Genomic DNA, 21,445 nt, shown 5'->3' on the forward strand with positions numbered 1-21,445 from the left:
ACAAAATTGAATTTTTTTATAAATTTTGTTTTTAAGCATCAAAAGATAACAATTAAAAAAAAAATAAAAAAATAAAAAAAAAAAGAGAAAATTCATTTTCAACGGTTTTTATTAACTTTTTAAAAGTTGATGTGGGTCCCCTGGACCCACCACTATAGTTAAGGGTTAAGGTACTTTTTTCTGTAAAATTGAAAATAAGAAAGTTATACTTGAAAATAGATGTACATTTTCAAGAAAAAATACTTTGAAAGGCCACAACTTTTTTCTACAATTGAAAAAATACTTATGACAGTTTTTAAAGATCATTTAATTTCCAACAATTTGATGTGTTTTATTCATACCTAAATAAAAAGTTTAGCAAATGCTTTAATTCAGTTAAGTGAAATCAAAAGTCAAGTACTTGCACTTGCTTATCAGTATTTTTTTTTTTTTTAATTTAACATGACTTCTATAATTCCCAGCTATTCAACTTGAAACAAACTAGCAATATTTGGAAGCTGAAAATATGTTTAAATGTTAAGGGATTCATAAAAAATCAAATAGTGAAAATCTTCACTGACTTCAAATGGGGATACGATAGATTTCGAGGTCGAAGTGAATTATCCCTTCTTATTGAATCCTTTATATCTATCACAGTTGAGATCAAAAAGAATATACAACTATCAACCAATGTTTCTTTGAGCTAAGAAGGCGTTCGGACGAAGTAATGTTTAATATCCTGAGACCAAATAAAAGAGAATCCATTAAACTTATCGTGTGAAATTAAAGACGACTAGTTGCTTCTGAAAGTTACAAACCTTTGAGCTTGTGTACAAAATGCGTTGAATTTTAACTAATCTTCCCACAAAACCGATTTTATGTTTACTTTTTTCCACCAGACATCCAAGGCAGATTATCCCAGGCCCAAGTAATTGAAACCATTAAAAATTCAAAAATACAGAAACCAACCCTACGAAGCCCACATATCGTAAAGAATTCATTATAGGTTCCCATAATAATTAGATACCTCCACCTATACTCTTATTTTTACTTTTTTTTCAACAATAATTTTCACCAGAAGTTCCACCAACTGCCACTGTAATATTAGACGAATAAAAAAGAACTCTTCTGGCTGATGTGAATGATGATGGTTCTTGTGGATGATGATAATGATGATGATGGTATGCTTCAAGTTCGTTCCTTGTCTTTATGCGATATTTTAGCCTGCCCACAGGTGAATTATATTGTTCTCGGTTTGTCACACCTCGTTGATCCTACGCAAATTAACAACAACTGGACTGAGAATAAAAATAAACATGTCCCAAGTTCGATGTACTTCAAAGAAGAATACAAAAAAAAAATATATATATTCCTCATTTCATTCATTTGTGAGTCATTTCATGACATTATACAATATTCAATGCAGTGTAGGCAAAAGAACAGGAAAAGACTCCACAAGAAACCCCGGCAAAAAAAAAAAAACAGCTTAGAAACAATCTCTCCACAATCTGGGGAGGAAGTCAATGCTTCGAATTGTCATTTAGTAGAAGTGAAGTCAAATGTTTACTGTCAATAAACAAATGTTTTTCGTCTACGTCAATGTAACAGAAGGTGTATACTGACTGACACGACCAAGTAACTCAAAATATGGTATGTTTGTATGTAGAAAGAAAAGAATGTAATGTATCCTGCTTAGAGATCGGGGACAGGGAGTCACTCATGCGTGAAGCCAAATGGTGACCCCACATTATTATTATTATGTTGATAACTGGGAATATAAAGATGGGAACAATATTGTGTAGGTACAGGTGTGGAATCTAATTCAAATAATAAAAAAATTTGGTTAAAGCCATATAAAAGTATGTACCTAAGTTTAAGACAGGGTTCGGACTTTGAAAACATAAATATCATTGAGACTATATAATATTTAGGTAAATTTGTGGGTGGCAAAACTTTGCTTTATCATTTTTGGATGGAACTATTTGAAAGTATTAAGGGGGCTAAGGTTAATTCTTACCGAAGGTGAGCTTTTTGTATTAAACTATACTTATTTAAACCAAAATTAAATTAATGGTGTTTTCGTTTGGTAAAAAAATCAATTTATTTTTTGATCTAAATCTGTCAAAAAAACAATTTTTGATCTGTTTAACTACAATAAAGTAGTCGCAACAACAGTTTTTTGACAGATTTAGATCAAAAAATAAATTGATTTTTTTACCAAACGAAAACACCATAAAAGATGACATAAAAAATATGATATAAAATTTTCTCGAAGAAATATTTTAAAATACGGCAATGGCACCAATTTATCCGAATATGCCTCGGAAATAAGTAGAGCTGCGGTTGTTGCTGGATCATTGAAAATCAATAATTCAAAATGTATTCTTTTAATAATAATAGTTTTCCCCAGGCAACCCTGGGATAGTTTTTTGAAATTTAAATTTTTCACTTTTTTGAAAAACATTGAAGGGAAAGACGCGATTTTTAGGGAAAAACCGTTTTATAGTTTAAGATTTTGTTATAAAACCATAATAAGTGAAGTAAAAATACTAATAACTTAGTTAATTTTCCTTCAATCGACTTTAACACACAGTATATATTTTCAGTGTATAGTTAACAAAAATGCAAAAAAAAAAAAATTTCAATCGAAGAAGACATAGCCCACCTTCGACAAAACTCGAAGAAATGACCTGATTTGTAAATTTTGAACAGGACATAGTCATCATTGCCACCCGCCGCCGCCGATAGGGATACACTACTTGAGTAAACGTTGTTTAACAAAATACAAACAAAATTGTTTTTTTTTTTTTTGAAAAATACATATTTTTTTTTTGAAAAATTACGTTTTTGATGATTTTTTTGATTTATGTGTTGAGTTTTGGTTTATGTGCGGAATAATAGTGTTTTTGTTATTTTAAAAAACAAGTTCTATTGATTTATTTCATAATCAAATAAAATTATTTTTTTATAAATTTTTAATTTCAAAGCTTTAAATTTCTAAGATACTTTTCCTATAAGAGCAATTTTTACATTTGTACCTACATCAGTAAAATTTTGGAGTGGAGAAATTTATAAAAATATATATAAGAAGTGACTTTACAAAAGGAGATAAAAAGACCTTTTCGTCATTTCTCAGAAAATCGAAGAAAAAAAAAAACTAAAAGGAAAATTTACAGGTTTTCATTTGTGAGATAAATTTTCTGCTTTCATTTAAATTTTACTGTTTAAATTAATAAATAATGTCACCCATTTTAAGCACTTTTCTAAAAAAATATATTTCAAAATAGCAAAACAAAAATAAATATTAAAGAACAACGGCAACACATATAATTATTTCGCGTTTTACTTTTTTAAATACCAAAAATGTATTTCTCAATTATTTTTATAAATATAGTTTTTTTTTTGAAAAATAGTTTTTTAAACTTTATTTTCAAATTATAAAATTGGAATTTTTTAAAATCTTTTCTTAAATTATTTTTTTTTTTTTTCAAATATTACGTAATTTTTTGAGGATATCAAAAATAACAAAAACTTTAATTTTAAAACATTAATTTATTGATCTTATTAAACTTTTCCGTATTTAAAATTTAATTGTATCGAAAATAGTAGTGTTTGGCTTGAAGTGAAAACCTGTTAGTTTTACATCCAATCCATTAAATCTGAATTTGATAAATCCAAGGATTTAATTTTTTGTTCATATTATTCACTCAAAAAAATTTTTTGATTATTCAATAAATTTTGCATTTATCTTTATTTTTCCTTCACAAAATACTTGAAAAAACAACTGAACACTGTGAAAATGAATTTTACATCTGGATTTATAAAGTTAAACAGACCTACAGCTGTTTAAATTTGTTTGGATTTAACGAGATTGGATTTAAAAAATTGGATTTAAGATTGGATTTAAGCAGTAAATATTATGAATTTTTATTTATTTTTGACATTTGACATTTCCTTACATCCAGATGTATTTTTAAACTAGTGAATAATATGGCCGTAAGAGATTTTTAAAGATTAATGTTATCTGAACGAAGTAAATACAATATCTACTACAGTTGTAGTAGATTCCGTTCTCTTGCTCATACCCAACAGAGAATTTAAAGCACGATGAGAGAATATGTGGAACCTAAGACAGCAAAAATGAATTGTAGTTGGATGTTCCAAACACCGAACTCGTTTTTTATGTGTATGCTATTGGAAGGGAGAACTACTCCAAGCCAAAGCCATGCAAGAAAGAAAAAATATTGCTCTGAAACTTGGTATAATCCAAGCAACAATGCAACAAAAGATTCAGTCAACGGTTTTGTTTCAGCGGTTAAAGGTGATTATTTGGATTTGATAACTCGGATGAAAGTTTAATTATATTCATGTTGTTATATGTCATTGTGGACCCTAAGATGTGCATTTTTTTTTATTGTTTTTATCTAAAAACAAAAATATAAAAATGTTTGTGTTTTTGTTAAATCAAGTGTAAAAAAAAAATTGAAAATATAAATAAAAATAATAATACATAATAATTTTCACTTAAGTGAAATTATTAGTGAAAGTGAAAAAAAGGTTATCCTTTTCTTAAAACAAAAATAAAAATATATACAAAAAATCAAGAAAACGGATAACACTCAGTGACCACATTGGATTACATTTATTTTTGACTTTTAAACAATCACCAATAAAACCTAACGGATTTTGTCAGTACCCATATCAAAAGGTAAGTTTGACATTTAGGTTCTGGTGCAAAGCAGGGAGCTTGTTTTCGAAGGATTTACAATACATGCATGTTTGAGAAGTGAAAAGTTGAAGAATTTATGGTGTTCAATTATTAAATTTTTAACACCTTTTTGACACTTTAAAAGTGGATTTTGACAGCTCTTAAATTTTTAAACCTTTTTCGACATCAATGTGATCAATCGCATCTGAGGTCATGTTATGTCATTGTGAAGAAATAAACTGACAGAAAAGAGCTTAACATTGTTTTGACATTGCTTTAAGTATCTTAAAATGGGATCCCTCTGAGGGGTAATAAGAATAGATGCCAACAAAGATAATTCGACAAAATTAGACAGATCTGTTTAACGTGTAGCTAAAAATCTTTCTAGAAAGTTCCTTCAAACAGACTTTTGCATTGATCAGCATTCAGAAAAAAAGCGCTTCCGGACAAGCCTTGTGGACAGAGCTTAAGATATCAAGTCCTTTTTTGAAGATTGGACTATGTGTCAACTGAGCTAAACTTTGACATGAAGAGGTGACGTAAATTAGTCTAGGGATCGGATTAAATCAATATTTTAAAATAATTGGTCTAAGGTCTCAAAGGTTATAGCCTTTAAGGTCAATTTTTTGATTTTATCAAAACAGATCTTGAAAAAAGCTCCTAGTTGCCTTAAAAGTCTCTTGTCTTTCTGTTGTTATAGAGCAAACAAAAAAAACTGGTCTTAAAATCCAACCTCAATAAATCAACTTTTTTTTTAATTTGACAAAAATCTTGACACGAAATGTCATCTTGACATGGAATCGTGATTGCTTTATCTCTAGATATTATTGACCTTCTTCAAAGCTTAAAAAGCAAGAACACATAGTACACATGAGAATTGAAAATGGGTTATCACGGATTGTTACGAAATCACTGCGATCTTGTACACCGACACTGAGATGTGTGTGCTAGCATCACAAATGGTCATTAAAAATTAGTTATAGAAATAAGTTTCTTCTTCGAGTTTTGTTTTTTCTCATTCCACTCTTTTTTTTCTATAATAAACAATTAGTCAGCCAAGAGTAACGAAAAACTAATTGTTTCATCCAGTAACCTTCTGGGTTAGTTTATTTTGTTCGGAACTAAGCTACTTGGTAAAACTGCATTCCAAAATAAAGACCTCTCGAGAAAGTATCTAGATACAAAATTATCTAAAAACATGCGCATTTGGTTTTAAGACTAAACATACTTAAGCTAGTCAAGTTGAAGTGCATTGTTGTATATAAAGAAATTGTATGTAGAGCGTGTAAATAGCTCAAGAATGATCAAAAAAATACACATACCTATTTATAGTTCGTAATTCGGTTTTAATTGTTTGAGAATATTTTTGGTTTATTTACTTTTTAGAAGACAAAAAAAACGTGTGCATCCGGAAGGTTAAAACTGAAGTCTATACTCACCGTTGTTATCTACAGTTGCTGATATAAATGCGTGTTAATTTTTGTATTTTCTTGTTTGGTCTTTCTGACATTTTTTTCTAAATTTCGTTATTTCTTTTAAAAGCGTTTTAATGCGGACGGAACATATTTTCTTTTACCAGACTTTTCCGCATTCAGGGGTAATAAAAAGTAAATAAATGGTAATTGCTGTAGTTTTCTGCTTAGAATTTCGTTTCGGTTTATTCGTTAGATTAAGTAATTCAAATGATAGAAAAATTTTGATAGTTCATTAGTTTTGTTTGTGTTTTCAAATGAAAGTGTTCAACTTTTCAAGTTTCTAACAAAAAATTAGTCTCAGTTGTTGACTGATAGTGTAAACTTAAGTTGTTTTTTATTTTGGTAAGTGTGCACTGTCAAATTGTACCTTTTTTTAACATCTGAAACTTTTGCTGTGAATTATATAAACAAATAGTTGCTTAACTGCTTTATGTGTGATTAAAAATTCATTATGAACATCTTATCTTTTATAGAAATCTTGAACCTATCTTGATTTATTGATTTGACATTTTTGTGCTGAATTTTCTAAATTTCGCTACTTATAAAATATTCGACACTTTCTCTTAAAACAAAACATACCTAATACATAAATATTCTCTACCTTTGCTTGTTAACAAAAAACGATTAATAGCGGTTTAGATTCGGCCTTGAATTTATTATATGGGTATATGAGTACCTACACAGTTGGTGACAACGAATGAAACAATATATTTAAATTTTTTGACCGAAATAATTGACTTATAGCTTTAAAGAAATTAATCTTTTGAGAGAAGATCATTAAGTATTATTGTATTATATTGTCAACATAGAATTTGGGTAGGGTATAAGCAAACTTAAGATGAATTAAAATTATGATTTCAACCTTCAATTTGATTTATTTTTATTTAATGACGATGGGTGTTGACATTTTTGTTTGTAATGTTAATAAAAATTAATTATTGCATTTGTTTTGTTTTAAGAAGGAATTTGCTTCTTAAATATGTTGCCATTAAAAGAATTTAATAAAGGGCTTTGATGTCCAGTTAGCAATTTAGTGATAATTTAGCAATTTTTGTTTGTGAAATTAGTTTTTTTTTTAATAAAACAAAATAAGTTTTAAGATTTTCTCTTGGGCCAATGTATATAAGAATTTAGAAGAAAAAATACGAAGAGTAAAATATACACCTAACAATTTTTTGAATTTATTTCTTTTTTTCAAAATGGACTTTTTCAAATGGGCTTAAAAACTCCTTTAATTTATTTTTATGTATACAGTAAAGATTTTAGAAAATTATTACTACATACTTATAATATGAATCAAGTGCTGCCTTTTTCGAAATTAGTGAATAGAAGGACGATTTGATCAATTTTTTTACACTCGCTTTTGGCATTTGAAGTTTTGACAACACCTTCTTCGGCAATTTTTTTTCAATTTTTATCAGCTATGTGTTATTTTTAACTTTCGCAACATTTTTACGCTTCAAACTTTAAACGCGTTTTTTCTTAAAACAATATTTTGCATGGGGCGACCAACTAACTCTACATTTTTTAGCCGATCGACCTAAACTTTTTTGTGTAGCAAAACAATACTATTTTCTAGTGAAGTACGAAGGATTTTTAACGATCTCAGTTTTTTTTTTTCATGGATGCTGGATCTCATAGAACTAAAACCAATACAACCTGACTTCATTGAAAAAAGTTTTGTCTGAAAAAAATACTTCATAAATTTGAATTAAAAATCGCGACAAGTTCCGGGGAAGGTTTAAAAAAAAATCATATTTGTTATCTACGCTCGATGCTTTTTTTTTTTGCTGTTCATAAAAACCTTCAACACAAATTTTATATATTTTTTGCATATTTTTAGAAAATGAATAATTCGAGTAAATTAAAAATGCTTTTTAAATTTTTACATAGAAAAGTTTAACTTTTCCCATAAAAGCGAGAACGTGTGACTTTTAGTCGTGCGTGTGAAAATCTTTTTGGAAATTCTCATTAGGTATACTGCTTTAATTGATGAAGGAAAGTTCTCCATTCCACTAAAGCTCGTTAAAGGATTACAAGCTTTTGCTACATCATTTGAGTTCATATAGAGAACTTCCAATTAATCTCAAATCAGCATTCGCTTTGTAATGCACATTCATCACCACTATTATAACAAAAGACTTCATTTTCTTATATATTTAAGAAGCTATGTATGTGTATATAAAGAAGAAAAATCAAACAAAAATAATCGAAAGAAAAGAAGAATTTTCAATGAACTGTTATTTCAATTAGATATTGCCGTTGCACTTCCCCAATCACAATCCCATTGAATAATACCCCAAATTCTGCTCTTCTCTTGTTGATAGTCTCCTATTAACTTTTTTTTTTGCACAAAATCCATTGAACCAAAAACAAGATTGAGAAAAAAAAACAAAATAAAAAAAAAAAAAAAAACCAAAACAACTGCGCCTTCTTATATATAAAAAAAAACACATTGGCACGACGTTATTGTTGTCAAGTTGTTAGCCAAGTCTTCGATCGTTTTGTCTAGCTTAGTAGTTTGTTGCCGGGATTTTATTTTATTACGTGACCGGCAGCGTTAAAGTAATCATCGACATTGTCGGTTAGTCGTTTCGTTCCTTATACCCAACCCCTTCTTTGCCATGTCTTTAAGCTACACCTCCTTTTGATGGGGGCTTAAAACAACCTTTAAATGAAATTTTTAGTGAAATAAGCCTTCGACCAGCAGCAGCACTGTAGCAGCAGCAGAACTATAACACACAGAGAGTAAGAATGTCATGCTGATTTTGTCGATTTGTTGGTAATTTGACTTGCCGCTGCCCAACTGTGAATCTGGAATTCTCCACTTTACTGTATAGTAGAGTGGTTCCATTAACCAGTAGGTAACTGAGAAAAAAAATATCTACTACTCCCTGTAGCCTTTTTTCCTTCTTTTAAATTATAACAAAAGTGAAAAACATACAGGAAAACTGCAGTTTCTTTTTCTTGTCTAATATGTAATAATTTCCGACATATCCTCAAAAAGGATGTGACAGATAAGCTTGACCACAAATGAAAAATAATTACCAAAATGTCAGTTCCCAAAACGGCTGCAACGATCGAAAAAAAAAAACAAATGTCAGAAAATTTCAGAACTTCACAAGATCAATCAATCCACTCAAGGCGAAACGATTAAAAAATTTTCACTGATTATTCCAATACAATACTTGCAACCAAAAACCCTAAAGACTCAGCAAAAAACTGGGATTCTTTTTCTATCCTGCAGGTTAATTACACGCACACATCACGAATTCTAGGTTACTGGGACTGTGACTGTGGTTTTCCATGAAATCTTCATGTTTAAAACAATTTATTTATTTCTGATAATATTTAGTACAGTAAAGATCAACTTTTTGGTGGAACGAAATATATTAAGGCTGAATTTTTCAATTCTGAAAGAAGGGTATTAGAAAAGCTTAAGTAATGGTTTTCGGGACACCACCCGCAGACAAATTTATTCACCATTACCTGAGTCCATTTTTCAGCATGTCAATAAGAAGGTTTAAGAAATTGTTGACAACTTGCTTAGCCTTAGCTCCGTGATTTCTAAAGTTAAACGTTGACGAGGCTGGACAGGACATTCAACCTATGTAGGTTGAAAAACAACCGTGTCGGCATTTTCGCAAACCTTATTCTTATTACAAAGGAATTGACTGCAAAATACAACTATTCATTCAAAAAATATTCAACTGTCAATTTTTGGGCTATCTTTTGATGAATTTTGTTTTTGAAGACGCTGCGCTGGCAAATGATAACAAAATTTCTGACCTGGGTCACTCCCCTCCCTCATATATTAATTATATATTTGTTTTCGGCCGCTGAAACCGAATCCGAAGTTCATTTTACTCGATCACGTCAAGTTTGCTAGATTACCTCAAATAACCTTTATGGCTGTGATCATCAATATTAACGAAACCTGCCATAGAACCGGCTTTTCTTTTAACTTCTAAAGTCCCCCAAACTAATTATTCAAGATCAACTTAATTTCCATCGTTTTACACCAGATGTCGTAGTATTACTTCCATTGCAATTGAATCTCCAATGGATTTATGTATGTCAGTACTTCCAAAGGGCTTTAAGAATCAGTATGTTTCATTTGTTCAAATTTCAAACAACGCCGATTTTATTGCGTCGAAAATGTCCTTTTTCATCCAAAAAAAAAAATTCATTTCCGGGAAGCTTTACTTTTCTGCTTCAATTTAATGGAAACTGCTGCCGAAAGTCATCGTTTGTTGATGGAAGCTTACAACAATTATGCTCTATCCGAACCGACCTTCAAGATTGTACGAATGGAAGAAAAAGTAGAAAACGCACTCACTGGAATACGCTTCACGCTTTATGGTTCTTTTGGGACAGAATCCAAATTGCCAGAAAGATAGGAAAAAGTAGTGGCTAGAGATGGAAATACTTCGAATAAAAAAATGTACAGTTTTTATTAAATAAACTTTCCCAATAAAAAAAAAATATAAATATTTGGTTTAAAAAAAATAATAAAATTTTATTTCTTGAAAAATCAAATTTTCGAAAACGTAATATAATTTTTTTTTAAATTTTAGTTTAAGATGTTGATTAATAATAATTTATTATTATTCACTGGCATACCAACTTTGTTATTTTTTTCCAAAAAATTATTTAGGTATAAAAAATATGTTTGTTTTCAAAACATGCATCTTTTTAAAAGAACATGCATACTTTTTTTAAGCTCAAATTAATTCAATGATGATTTTTCCTTCATGTTCATATTTCTTGAACACTATCTTTGCTTGACTTATATACAACGGCTATTAAATCTATTTTTAGAAATTCACCTGATGAAGTTAAGTAAAAATTCCCAAACATCTTAATGATTTTCACCTTTAGTTGTGTCAGTAAAAAAAAAAAGTTGCAAAATTTTCATGTCTTAGCCTCCCTGATTTTAACCATTCTTGAGAAAGTAACCATTAGAGAAGTTAAACTTGGGTATTTGTCAACTTCTTTTACTTCAATGAAATCCTGCGTAGACTTCCATAGTTTGCAATATCAACGATTGCTTTAACTTATTATCCACCTTGAGAACTGACTAAACACGATAGTTTTTTTTTTCAGAAGAAGTCTCAAATGTAACTTCCCACATAACGAGTAAAGCTATCCTGTTCACAGTTCTTTAGCGATTTAAGGGATCTAATTTTGTTTTTTTTTTTTTTAATTTCTTATTTCACTCATTACTTTTTGTTGCAAAAGTTAATACAAACTGAATACACCCTATCATCTAAGCCATTATAAGGTTTTACGAAAATTAATACCCAAAAGGAGCCATAAGGAAAAATGAAAGAAAAAACTGCCGCAAAAATCGAATTACTTTAACAAAAACAAAATAAAAACAAAAAACAGAATCTAAAAGCCCAAGTGTTGTCCAGGTGTTTGATAGAACCAGCCGGGTAAAACCAGAAAAATTTGCAATACTCACCTCGGGGCTGGTTATGAAAATGTATACACAAAAAAAAACCTTACAAGGAAAAATCGGCTACACAGAGAAGATAGACAGACAGTCAGACAGTCAGACAGACAAAACAGACGCAGAGTAGTGGATGGGTGGGTTCGATCGGTGGGAGCTTAACTATCTCTAGCCCCACGGTTTTAGTTACAGATAATTAGCTAAAGTCTGTTTTTTTTTCTTTTATTTTGTTGTTGTTTTTAACTTTGTTGCTTCTTTTTTTGAATATTCATGTGGATAGATAGATTCCTGTTATATTCATTGCAGGCTCATGGAATGCCTACAATATTCCTATTTTAGAGAGGCTATAAGAAAAAAAGATGATAGTCTTTTTATGCTAAATTTATTGCATTGTCAATTCGATGTAGTTAACATATTGGCTTCGCTTGCCTTTGATTTAACACACAAGCTAAGCTCTCTTGAACGCAGAGTTAGTTAGCGCAAGCTTCTTTTGAACGAGGAAAACATGCAAAGTTGCGGTTGTAATTCTGATGCTGACTGGCACGCGGTTTTCTCTGTTCTCAATATTTGAAATTTATTAGATTCGTAAGGGAGGCAAGTTTTAAGATGTAAACAACTCTGCAGCGGCAACAGTTAGAATTTTGAAGTTGAATGACAGGTTAAGTTAAATGCATTTCTCTTCCATATGAATTTATCAATATCCGAACAGTAAACATGCATGATAGAAAATATTATGTTCTGACTTAAAAAAAAATATTAAATAACTCATTCTTCTAAAAAAATTTGATGCAAATATGTTGCAATAACCGTTTTCTTTGCTTTTCCGAGAATTTTTTTTTGATTTTCCAGAACCGTCAAGATTTTCTAGTTATTAGAAGAAGAGCATAATGTTCTTCGGCGATATTCAACCCAGCTTGGAAAAGTTCAACTATTCAGTATATCGATTTGGAACGATTGTTAGGCGTGGGCACTGGGCGTGTTAATCATCGTACTGGGAACCCAGCCTTATAACTATACGAAGGTGCAGTTACAACTACCAGCTTTTCTCAGACTGAACGTTTGATGAAGGCCAGTTCTGGGAATTGATCGTGTACAAGCATTTCATAACTATGAACAATTGATAAATTTACTTATTTTCCAATTTGACAAAACTTGACATACATACACGAGCAGCACAGTATAACTTAAAGAAGGAGTTAAGAATTTTAAATTGATGAGCGAACATTCCCATTTCTCCCCCGCACATAAAAGTATTCGACCCAAAAATGTGATCAAAATTATTTTTTGGTATTTTTTAATGAAAAAGGTTCTTAAAAAGCGTAATCAATAAGTACAAATATTAATTACCATATTTTCCAAATTCTTACAATTTCTATTAACCAATAATGTATTTCAAAATTTGAATGAGTAATAAATTACTTTCTTGGAAATATATGAGTTCTTTAATTAAATAAAAGATAAAGAATATTTTCTTATACTCATAAATGTTATAAATGCTTTATTTAATATATTTCAATATAAAAATGTTACACATACACCACAGTGACCCGCAGTTAGGACGCAAACAAAATAATTAAAACAAATTTATAGTTGACTAAACAATTACCTTTGTTCACCTTTGTTGACCATTCAATAAATGTTAAAATTACATATGCGATGCTAAGATTTCGGAGCCATTAAGTATATACCAAACGAAAATGGGTAAAGTATTTTTTAGCCACTAACCTAACCCACCCACGAAAACAAATCATTAAACAAAATTAGACCAGTTCCAATCCGGTTTTCAGAGGGCAAAAGTTGAAAAAATTATTAGCAGCATTAAGGTGGTGGGAAAATTTAGTATAAATGGTATATGAAAGGGGAAAAATAAATTGCCCACAAACAAATTGGGGGAAAGGGGGTGGATGGGCGAAGAAGTGGGGTGGGTGTCAAAAATCGTGTTTTTTTTACGATTTCTGTCAAAAGTAGGCTTCCTATCGAAAAAAGTCAAATGCAAAAGTTATAGATAGTAAAAGTGTCTACAACTTTTACTCAAACAATTTTTTTACATAACCTCAGAAATATTGAAAAAAATGCAAAAATACGATTTTTTATTTTTATCTTTTACAAAAATGTTTGGATTTTAACAAAACTTGGTTAAAAATTACTTTGTTATGTTTTCTATCTGTTTTGAATGTTTTTTGAGAAAAAAGTTAATTTTTGGATTTTTGACGAATTTAATTTGAAACAAATTTTAGATTTTTGAAAAGTTTGGAATGCAGTTATTTAGATTAAAACCTTTTATTTAAGATTGTGTGAAAAAAACTATACTTTTATTTTAGAAAATATTGAGAAAAATTGGAAAAACAAAAAAACTATTTTTGAGATCAATTTTTTCGTAAATGACAGTAATATTGGCGAGAAATAATTTTGCATGGAAACCAAATTATACTTTTCTAATGGCTTTTGACCTTTTTAATTTGAATCTTGTATTAGAATAGCTCTAACGTGCAAAGTTTTTGAGATATTGTAATTTGATGTCTTGGCATGATATTATCTCAAAAACGTGATAGAATTTTTTTGACTTCAGTCGAGCTCAGCGCACAAAAAACCATTAGAAATATACTTTGATTTCTGTAAAAAAAACTTTTTGACTAGTTAAATCGAACAGGGCAGAAAAAATCGAATGCCTTATAGAAAAACACTTTTAAACAAAATTCGAAAAAAAGTCGATCCGGCAAGCACATAATTTTTAACATGGCGTGGTAAATATGATTGTCACATGGTGCAGTGATTTTCATGTTATGCTTTTTTATTTTATACTTTTGATCAGCTTTTTGGTATAAGTACCCCCATGTGACTCGGGTCCAATTTTGAACGCACCATCAATAACAGAGATTTTATTATTTTAGCCACACTACACGAATGTGTAATGCGTTACCAGTCTCTGTTTTTCTATCCCATTTTAAAGCTCAGAACTTCAAATCTAATGTTGATATGTATGGGTATGTCCTATTTTCCGATCAGTCGTACTGTGTTAATCAAGGGTAGATTTATGCCTTCAGAGTATGATTATTAATTATTATTAAAAAACGCTCCTTTAATACGTAGGCGCTCCGATAAATAGTGCTGCAAAAGGTGGATGAATAATACCTTTTTAAAAAAGATTGAAAAAGATTCAAAAAAGGTTAAAAATTAAGAAATTCACAAAAAAAAACTAAATAAAAATGTATTTTAGAATTATTTCTATCTATTTTAGAATGCTTTGAGAAAAAGTGACAAGTTTAAACAAAAATATTTTTTTTTCTCAAAGAACCCAAGCTTCATAAACTAAGGAATAAAATGAACGTATTTAAGGTCTCCAACACACTTCAGTCTTCTTTAGGCTCTAACCAATGTACCTTACGATTACAGTTTACTGCTCTTATAAATTTTATATCAACATACTGTTAAAAAACTAAAAACGCTAAAACTATATCTATCACATTTTGTTAAACAAAAAGGCGTGATGAGAATGGCTTGAAACATTTAGAGAACATAACTTGATTGACACCTGATTCGATTCGCTACATTAACTCTTATAGCTTTATAAACAACAAACAATGGATAAAGTATCTATATATATCTGCTTCATCTCGAGAATTCGCCAAGGTTTTAAATTTATTCAGCCATTCTCTCTCTGACATAGCTGCTTTAAAATACGAAGACCGCAAACTATTCATCATTTTCAGAGACATCATAGATATCATACAAAACTACAATGTTTTCCCGGGCAAGTATATCTTTTGCGCAGAGTGAATATCACAAAATTTATGAGGGCAAAGCATTTTCTTCAGTTCGCGCGAGGCAATCAAATTCACAATGACTCGTGGTGGTATGGTGAAATGCCTTCTCACCTTTTTTCGCCACAATATTATGATGATGATCTTGATGACTGACAGTGTGTTATAACAATAATAATAAGTCGTAATTCTTTTTTTTTTGCATGCTCTGAAATGATCGTAAAATGTAACAAAGGTAGATGACCTACAGCCTGCGAGAGAGGAACTGTCATTTATCCGACCCATCATCATCATCAACGAGCAGCTGTCAAAATAGACATAAGATTCGTTTAATCACCGACAAAATCCTCCTTCTTTCTTCATACTTTTTCAATTTTATAACTTTGCTTTGAAATATTCGCATTTTATGAATTAAAAATTTAATGCAATTCAGTTATTTCAAATAAAATTTTGAACTTTTTTTTTATTAGGTATTTTCTTAATGAAAAATGATCAAAACTCTATTTTATAGAGCTGAATGTATTGCGTGACAGAAAGTGCTTGCTGTCGTGCATTGAAGGCATGGAAAAAGCACCTTGAGAGAGGAATCTCCCTACATAACTTTTCTACTACCTAACTACTGTCAGCAGTTGGGTGCTGCTGTCATTGTCTCAATAGAGGTTTTATTTGTTTGTCTTTTTCTATGATGTTGTTGCACGACGACCGACGACAACAACGTTACGTTTGGAGAAGAGGAGAAGCGACACACGCTCTCAAACGTGACCGGTGTAATTTTGTTTATCTGTCATTCAGCAATGTCGTTGTCGTGCAGTGAATTAAATAGTTTTCTTCGGGATCAAAAAATGTAAAAAAAAAAATAAGAAACAGATCCAAGAACGTAACGGGGATTATACATAGATTCAATGAAACGGGTATTTATAGTGAAATTGGATTTATATGCACATTTTGAATTTTTTATGAGTACTTTTTTTGTGTTGAATTTAGGGTAACACCTAGTTTAACGATCAGATGAATGTCATCTTCCAGTTTACAGTTATGAAAGATTTCTTATTAAAAATTTAACTTTGATCACCGACCGACATGAGAATCAAAGATTCTTAAAGTTAATTACATTTGCCAACTAGTAATAAATAGTTAAGGTTAAATCGCCCCAGGAGGTAAAAGTCATTATTAAGTTTGTTAAAGGGGTTTGAATATCAATTAAGTGATGTTGTAACTATCTATTCTTCAGTTTTAACTAACAAAAGTAACCGCAAACATGAATTCAAGTATAATTAAATTGAGAACAATAAAGAAGTTTATTAGAAAAACATGATACAGTAGCTTTAATTGATATAAATAGAAGAATAGATGTTGTGTTCATCGTTCAATAATTCTTGTTGTTTTTATTTTAATTATTCTGTTTTTTTTTTTGTAAGTAAAAAGACATGTATCTTTTCACTGGGAATTGTTGAATAAAAATAATGCCTACTTAATTGTTCATGCTCATACTGAATGTGTAATAAGATAACGATCAAGTGGGTGACATACAAGATGTTGCAGAACACATTTGTTATTGAAACTAATCATCAACTTACTAGGTTGCAAAATAAAGTTAGGCGTTAGACACAAAGATTTTGAACCGAAAATGAATTTATTGCTCTCGAGCTGAGAATGTGAAGTTTGAGCTTCTTGAATCTCTGGTTTTTGATTGGATTGGGGCACAAACTAATCGCAGTCAAAATACAGAAATACAAAGGCCTGGTGCAAATTTGAATTTTTATTGAAGTTTATAGAGGAAATTAGTGTTGCTCAAAGACATTGCTTTACAAAAGTAAACTATTGCTATCTGAGAAGCATTCCCGTCCTATTTCTAGACCCGAATCTGATGGCTGGGACCATTTTATATTTTCGTTCTTTCACTAAATGTGGCCGAACTCATATAGTCTGATTGTCATAGTTTTCTTTTTTAACTACACCCACATTTTTGTAGAGTTCATTGAGCTCTTTATTTTATTTATTCGCATACCCTAGAAAATTTCCCTAGAAAAATTTCAGCTTGAATTCTCCTATTCTCCCGAAAAATTATTAGACTTATTTTAATTGTAATTCCCATGAGAAGACAACATTTTTAATAATTTTTGTAAGGGTACCATTGGTTTTATCGGACTAATCGTGGATTTTCCTTATTTTCCTTATTTCCCAAAAAACCACCCTTTCGCCTACAATATCTTAAAAGAGTGCTTAGTAGTAAATAAACCATTTTAACTAACTTTCACTAGGATACCATTTTTGTCATAGTTTTTTTGGTAGGTACTAATTCTGAATTTCATCTTCTAGAAAAATAATAATATGATCACTAGAATTCATGGATGCTAACAAAGACCGATAGTTTTCCAAATGAAAGTTTTAATACTAATGTCACGACTCTTATATCCAATATACTCTCAATATCCATTTTTAATACTTGAATTATTTCAAAACAATCAGGAATTCATGTCAAAATGATGAGTTTGTATTGCTTATGCAATGAAAATTTCACTCTGATGCTTTTCCATTTGCTGGTATTATCAGTCTTGCAGCTGCACCTCACCTATAAACATAGGTGTGCACTCAATCAGTTTCTTGTATATGAAGGTATGAATTAAGCTTATTCTGTTAATTCACAAAAAGATAATGTATTTAAATTATTTTAATCTTCACAAGCCTACAGTCAACAATGTCAAATTAAGTGAGTTCAAAAATTCAAGTCGAAGTCCATTAAAATAACTTTTAAGTTTTGAAATCTTGCAACAAGCTCAAAGCCAATTGTGATGAAAATCAAACAAATATTAAACTAAGATGAGTGTTTTTTTTTCAACTGTCAGCAAGTATGCAAATAAATTATTTTAGATCTTCCCAAAGAGAGCATAAAAAAATATAGTTTCCAAAAAAGAGTTCGTGCATCAACTCTTTTGTTTTAATTTAATTCCGAATGAAAACTTAAAATAATTTTCTATTAAATTCTTTTAAGCTTTTATAATGTTTACACAAAACCACTACAGGTTTTTTATGCGAGCACGCTTGCCTTTTTAATTTCCTCTAATTAAAATCCACCGAAGAAGATCTTTTAACGGTTTTGTTAACCCTAAAAGAAATTGAAAAAAAAAAAAAAATAAATAAAATCCGTAGGTACGTTATTTTTGTTTATTTTTTTTTAAGCGGAAACAAAATGTAGGTAAAAATCTAAAATCGAGCAAAAAATTGTTAATTGTTTATTACTTTCACTGGAGCAATTAAGCATTTTATTTTATCTGAAATTAAATCTGTCAAGTTTAAATTTTTTTTTGTTACTTTTTTGCTGCTTTTCCTAGAATTCTTTACATCTGCGTGTTGTTAATCTTCAATTTTATTGCTATGGAAATTTAAAACTATCCATTGCACTGCGTGCGCACAATTTACTAATCGTTAATGGCAAAAAGACGTTTGTGAAGAAGAATATTTTTTTAGAGAAATAATAAAAAAAAAAAAATACGAGCGTGAATTGGGAAAGTGGTAATGACGAGATGAATTCTACTTTTTTTTTTTATCAATAAACCAGAATCATAGAGAATAATAAAATGTTTATATTAAAATTTTATTAAATTTTCTTGCAATTTTTTTGTATCTTAATCCTCTTGTTTGTTTTGTTTTTTTTTTTTCGTTTTGAACTTTAAGGTTAAAAGGTTGGTAGTTTAACTGGTGATGGCTTATGAACAGAGTTGGGTAATCGAATCGTTAATTACATTACATGTAATTACAGGGTAATTGCATTGTAATCGAATTACTTTCCCATTACAATGGAAATGTAATTCGAAATGCAATTACAATTAAATTACCGTGTAATTTTATTGTAATTACATTATGAAATTACAAAAGTAATTGCATTGTAATTAAATATTTTGGAATTTGAAAGTAATTATATTGTAATTGAAACTCTGAAATTAATTTATAAATTAAATTAAACATTTTATTTTAGTCAAATGAAACAAAATCATTTAAAAAAATAATTAATATTAGCTGTGTTTTATTATTCCCGTGATCCAGATCAGATCATTTTAATTGTTAGCTATACAATAACAAAGCAAGATCCTTCTTTTTTTGTAAGAGAAATGAAAACAATATGATTTGATCTGGATCACGAGAATAATAAGACACAGCTATTATCATATTACGCGAAAAGTTACGGTAAAATTACTGGTAATTTATTATTGCTTTAAGCAAAACAAACTTTTCAAAGTTTGTGTCCGATAACTTATTTCACCGCAGCGCATTTATTATGCCCGCAAATGAAGAAAATCTTTCAATGGGAGCGACGACGATTGAAGTATTGTGTTGTACATCAGGAACAATGGCTTTGCAACTTGCTACATGCAACTTCCCACATGCAACTTGGCACATGCAACACATGAAACTTGCCACATGCAACTTGCCACATGCAACTTGCCACATGCAACTTGCCACATGCAACTTGCCGCATGCAACTTGCCACATGCAACTTGCCACATGCAACTTGCCACATGCAACTTGCCACATGCAACTTGCCACATGCAACTTGCCACATGCAACTTGCCACATGCAACTTGCCACATGAAACTTGCCACATGCAACTTGCCACATGCAACTTGCCACATGCAACTTGCCACATGCAACTTGCCACATGCAACTTGTCACATGCAACTTGCTACATGGAACTTGCAACTTGCCACATACGGCTATATCTCGGAATTTTGAAAAAAATGAAAAATTTTTTTTTGATGCCCAAAGGTAGCGGGGACTCCAACCTACATTTAGGTACAACTCCTATCCCTGTAGGTGCACGCGTTCTCAAACCGGGAGAACTTAAAGGTCAAACAAAAGTTAAGCCCGATTCTGAAAAAATAGGCATGATGCGGTGGTTTAAAATGGAAGATGATTTTTTAAAAATCTGACAATGTGCAAAGCGTAGGCCCATGACACAAGCTATCATTTGGCATCACTCCCAAAAATTGCTCTCAAGCGGTTAAGCTTCGCGGAGCGTTGAAAGGTTCGGGGATTTTTCGAAAAAAAATTTTACCCCAACTTTCAAACGCAATTATCTCGGAATTTTGAAAAAAATCCAAAAACCGGATTATACCACTATTGGGTAGCTGAGAATATAACCTTTCATGTGGCACCACCCCCATGTCTCTAGGTCAAAGCGTTCAGCTCCCAGAAGCTTTTTCGCGCCTCCAACTTCCAACGGCTCGGAATTTTGAAAAAAAAATGAATACAAAAGGTAGCGGAGACTCTAACCTACATTTGGGTACAGCTCCCATCTCTGTAGGTCCACCCTTTACATGTGGCATAGTTTTTCTTTGAAATGTTGAAGGTTTAGATTTTGGTTTTATTTGTTTTTAAAATATAATTACTTTAAAATTACAATTTTAATTACAATGTAATTACATTTGTAATTTCATCGTTTTAATTACAATAAAATTACACGGTAATTTAATTGTAATTGCATTTCGAATTACATTTCCATTGTAATGGGAAAGTAATTCGATTACAATGCAATTACTCCACTAGTAATTGCATTGTAATTAATTAGTAATTAATTACAAATGTAATGATTACTCCCCAACTCTGCTTATGAACAAGTTCTTCGAGTTTAAACAAAATTATTTAACAAGAAATGCCAAAAAGTCTTTTAAATCTTGTTTTGGTTTAATCCCTCAATTTTACTATACAATAAGTGTTTCTTCATGTCTCTAAATGAGAGAGAAAGCCATGACATGAACGTAACGATTCTGTTTACATATATATTTTTTTTTTGTGTCTGTCGTGATCCAGCCAAAGTACAATTGCATACCAAATATCCTGGATGAATAATGTTTGCTAATTTAAAAATTTTGTAAAGAAACAAAAAATATCTAAATTTGAACGTCGAAATTTACAAATTCATCTTTATTTTTTTTTTCCAAATCGAAATAAGAAACACTAAAATGAGAGAGGTATGAGAGGCGTGATTTGGTGATTGGTATTATACTACTCATATACAGATTATCATCTTTAATAACATGATAGATGATGATGCGGTTAATGTTTTAAA

At 30.3% G+C, this 21,445-nt stretch overlaps 1 protein-coding gene across 1 annotated transcript in view; it reads left to right on the forward strand.

Moving 5' to 3' along the window:
• The first annotated feature begins 4,262 nt into the window (after positions 1-4,262).
• Positions 4,263-21,445, forward strand: part of LOC129908499 (putative uncharacterized protein DDB_G0277255) — a 96,012-nt gene continuing 78,829 nt past the window's right edge. Inside the window, exon 1 of the mRNA XM_055985020.1 lies at positions 4,263-4,687. The gene's annotated coding sequence lies outside the window, so the exon portion shown is untranslated. The remainder of the gene's footprint in view (positions 4,688-21,445) is intronic.

The sequence above is a fragment of the Episyrphus balteatus genome, chromosome 2 (assembly GCF_945859705.1).
Source record: "Episyrphus balteatus chromosome 2, idEpiBalt1.1, whole genome shotgun sequence".
NCBI classification, from domain to species: Eukaryota; Metazoa; Arthropoda; class Insecta; order Diptera; family Syrphidae; genus Episyrphus; species Episyrphus balteatus.